General features: G+C 46.5%; 1 protein-coding gene across 1 annotated transcript in view; it reads right to left on the reverse strand.

The window, feature by feature from the left end:
• oxtra (oxytocin receptor a) overlaps window positions 1-4,754 on the reverse strand; it is a 460,437-nt gene that overhangs the window by 342,821 nt on the left and 112,862 nt on the right. The gene's annotated exons all lie outside the window — the stretch shown is intronic.

The raw sequence follows: 4,754 nt of genomic DNA on the forward strand, positions 1-4,754 counted from the left end.
GGGATTGAGTTTGAAAGGGACTGAGTTTGAAGGAGACTGAGTCTGGAGGAGGACTGAGTTTGACGGGGACGAAGTCTGAAGGGGGACAGAGTCTGAAGGGGGATGGAGTCTGAAAGGGACTGAGTTTGAAAGGGACTGAGTTTAAAGGGGGCTGAGTTTAAAGGGGACTGAGTTTAAAGGGGACTGAGTTTAAAGGGGGCTGAGTTTAAAGGGGACTGAGTTTAAAGGGGACTGAGTTTAAAGGGGACTGAGTTTGAAGGAGGACTAAGTTTGAAGGAGGACTAAGTTTGATGGAAGACTGTTTTTAAACGGGACTGTGTTTACATAGGCATTGAGTTTGAAGGGACATTGAGTTTCATGGGGCACTAATTCTAACCCAAAGAAGATGACAGCTAATTGTTATTCTCACAAACAAGCATCAGCATGATTATTCATGATGAGTTAAGAAATGATTGTTGCATGAATTTATATCCTGGGGTGCTATGTTTTACTATTGCCCTGTAACCATGCTTCAGCCATCAATGTATCAGTCCTGTCCCTCCACCAACCATATGGTAAGGTGTAAGAAATCCAGTCAACTTAGAATGTTGAGTCTGAGACAAGGTGTAGAGCTGGATGAACACAGCAGGCCAAGCAGCATCAGAGGAGCAGGAAGGCTGACGTTTTGGGCCTAGACCCTTCTTCAGAAATGGAGGAGGGGAAGGGGATTCTGAAATAAATAGGGAGAGGGGGGAGGCGGATGGAAGATGGATAAAGGAGAAGATAGATGGAGAGGAGACAGACAGGTCAAAGAGGCGGGGATGGAGCCAGTAAAGGTGAGTGTAGGTGGGGAGTGAGGGAGGGAATACGTCAGTACAGGGAGGACGGACAGGTCAAGGGGGCGGGATGAGGCTAGTAGTTAGGAGATGGGGGTGGGGCTTGAGGTGGGAGGAGGGGATAGGTGGGAGGAAGGACAGGTTAGGGAGGCGGGGACGAGCTGGGCTGGTTTTGGGATGCGGTAGGGGGAGGGGAGATTTTTAAGCTGGTGAACTCCACATTGAGACCATTGGGCTGCAGGGTTCCCAAGCGAAATATGAGGTGCTGTTCCTGCAACCTTCGGTTTGCATCGTTGTGGCACTGCAGGAGGCCCAGGATGGACATGTCGTCTGAGGAGTGGGAGGGGGTGTTGAAATGGTTCGTGACTGGGAGGTGCAGTTGTTTATTGCGAACCGAGCGTAGGTGTTCCACAAAGCGGTCCCCAAGCCTCCGCTTGGTTTCCCTGATGTAGAGGAGGCCACATCTGGTTCCAGTTCCTACTATCTCCGAAACAATGATGAGTCTGAACTGTTTGTTACTTTGGAAACAAAAAGACACAAAATTGTGGCAGTGGGTTGTCTATGAATAAAAACCCAACACTTTGAATGAATTTACTGGCGTGTTAGATTGAAAAATTAACCTGAATTAATGCCAGAGAGAGGAAAATGGAATATCAGACTACAAGTGTCTTCCACACCAAAGCTCCAGTCCAGAATAAACTCGGAAGCTGACTGTAAAAACAAACCAAAAGAACTGCGGATACTGGAATTCAGAAACAAAAAGAGAAGTTGCTGGACTGGAAAATCTCAGCAGGTTTGGCAGCATCAGTGGAGAGAAATCAGAGTTAACGTTCTGGGTCCAGTGACTCTTCCTCAGAACTGATGGTAGCTAGGAAAATGTTGATTTTTGTGCAGAAGATAGGGTGGGGGAGAGGGGCAAGGTGTCAATGATAAGTGGGGGTAGAGCCCAAAGAGAGAGAAGAACAGTTGGACAGACAAAGGAGTGGGTAATGGTCAGCCTGGGAGAATAAATAGCTGTTAATGGGAACTATTAGAGGTTAACAATGGGTTGTCTGTAATGGCAGACCATGTGATAACAAAGCCTGGTATGTTGAGGTTGGGGCAAGGACTCGTGAGAAGGTGCCTCAAGCCCTAAAATTATTGAACTTGATATTGAGATAGTAAGAACTACTGATGCTGGAGTCAGAAATCACACAGCGTGGAGCTGGAGGAACACAGCAGTCCAGGCAGCATCAGAGGAGCAGGAAAGTTCAGAACTTCTGAAGAAGGGTCCCGACCCGAAACGTCAACTTTCCTGCTCCTCTGATGCTGCCTGAACTTGATATTGAGTCCAGAAGGCTATAGAGTTCCCAAGCAGAAAATGAGGTGTTGTTCTTCCAACTTGCACTGAGGTTCGCTGGAGCACTGCAACAAGCCTGAGATAGAGATGTTGTTCAGGGAACAGGGTGGTGTGTTGAAGGAAGCTGCTGATATTTTAGAACACATGAGTGAAGAGGAAAGGGTCAGCTCAACCCTTTTGGGAGGAAAGAGAGAAATGGTTACGTTTGTTTAACAGCCGGGAGCTGAGTGAAGACAACAGCAGAAACACGGACAATATTTTTGAAAGATTCCACGCATGTTTCCGGCCTGAGTGAAATCTTCTGATCAACCGATATGAGGCTGAAATCCTGATGCAGGAATCAGGTGAGCCTTCCTGACAAGGCTAAAAATGCTGCTTGAAAATGTAATGTCGCGGACATAATTGAAAGGTGACAGATCAGCTTTTCTGGGGCTCTGCACACCCTAAAGTACAGGAAGAGTTATTTGGAAAGGACGAACCCACAATACCACAGACTGTGTGATAGCACATGGAGCTGTGAATAGACAGACAAAGTCAAGAGAAAGGCAACAGAGTTGACGCTGCAAATCTGGAACAAAGGAATGAGCACTGGAGCAAAAAGATGTGCAAAATATATGGGCGACCACATAAATGCAGAGATGGAAGGCCTTCAGACTCAGTCCTCCTTCAAACTCAGGGAACTCATATTTTATGAAGTCCGACTGGCTGACCTCATTCCAAACACTACAGGAGCCTTGGACATTGAGGATGGAGGAGGTGAATGGACAAGTGGAGGTATGGACAAGGATGTTGCAGAAAAAATGGTCTGTGAGGAACACTGACCATTGTGTGGGGGGGGCAGGGGAGAGATGTACATGATAGCAGCCTCCTGCTGAAGGTGATGGAAATGGCAGAGGACGATACTCTGAATGCAGAGACTGGTGCCATGCAGCTGTGTAGACAGTCAAAAACAATCTGAAATATAAGTGGGGAGAGACCGTGCAAAGGGAGAAAGAAAACAGTCAAGAAAGGAAGAAATAGGTTCATTGGGACAGGGACCGGCTGGAGCGAAGGGTCAGTCCTGTGTATGGCTATTGTGAAGGAGGTAGAAGCGGGCTGTATGGGATTGAAGGGGAGGAGGGCTATGAGTTGGGAAGCTGTGGAGGGAAGATCTCCAGAGGAGATGAGGTCAGTGACAGTCCTGGGAACTACAGCCTGATGTTCAATGGCAGGGCCATGATCCAGGGAAAGATAGGAGGATGTGTCTGAGAGTTAGAGCCTAGTCTCTTCCAGGTAGAGGTCAGCATGCCAGACAATAACAGCAACCCTTTTTATTGGTATGGAGCTGGAAGATCACAGCAGGCCAGGCAGCATCAGGGGAGCAGGAAAGTTTACATTTTGGGTCTGGACCCTTCTTCAGAAATAGGCTCCTCTAATGCTGCCTGGCCTGCTGTGTTCCTCCAGCTCCACACTGTGTTATCTCTGACTCCAGCATCGGCAGTTCTTACTGACCCTCTTTATCAGCTGGTTTGATAATGAAGTCAGTGTTAGGCAAGTCAAGGGGAAGTTATAGTTATAGAGTCATACAGCATGGAAACAGACCCTTCAGTCCAACCAGTCCATGTTGACCATAATCCCAAACTAAACTAATCCCATCTGCCTCGTTTCCCTCAAAACATTTCTTGTTCATGTACTTATCGAAGTATCTTCTAAACGTTGTAACCGTGCCCGCATCCATCAGTTCCTCTAGAGGTTCATTCCACACACGAACCACTTTGTGTGTAAAAAAAAATTGCCTCTTGTGCCTTTTTAAAATCTTTCTCCTCTCATCTTAAAAATATGTCCCCTAGTCTCGAAATCCCCCACCCTGGGGAAAAGACATCTGCCATTCATCTTATCTATGCTCCTCATGATTTTATAAACCTTTATAAGGTCACCTCTCAATCTCCTACGCTCTAGTAAAAAAAGTGCCAGCTCATCCAGTGTTTCCTTATAACTCAAACCCTCCATTCCCAGAAACATGCTGGTAAATCTCAAAGTGCAAAGTGAGAACGAGTTCAATTCAGAACATGAATACTGCTCTACATTTTGATTTTAACAACCTCCCAGTCCCATGCACACACATACGCAGACACACACATAAGCACACACAAACACACACAAATGTACATGCGCGCACATGCAAGCACACACACGCATTCGCACACGCGTGCACACACATGCATGTGCACGCCATCCTCTGTGTCTTGCTTGTTGGCTATCTCTTTGCAAAGTTGTGCTGCTATTTTACATCTGAATCCCTCCTCTAGCACCATTATCACTCCCTCTGTCTTTTACTCTGAGTGCCCTCACTGTCTGCTCCAATCGCTTCTCCTGCCCCTTTTATAAAAACCATTTCATTCTGCCTCCTTCAATTCCTTGGACTCAAAACATTATCCCTGTTTCTCTTTCCACGGATGCTGCCAGAACTGCTGAGTTTCTCCAGCACTTCTGTTCTTGTTTCACACTTCTATCATTCACAGTATTTTGTTTCAGTCCCACCTTAAAGACAGTGCCCCTTTAAACTCAATATCTCTTTAAAGACAGTACCCCTTTAAACTCAGTATCGCTTTAAAGACAGT

This window comes from Rhincodon typus, chromosome 16 (assembly GCF_021869965.1).
Source record: "Rhincodon typus isolate 14 chromosome 16, sRhiTyp1.1, whole genome shotgun sequence".
Lineage (NCBI taxonomy): Eukaryota > Metazoa > Chordata > Chondrichthyes > Orectolobiformes > Rhincodontidae > Rhincodon > Rhincodon typus.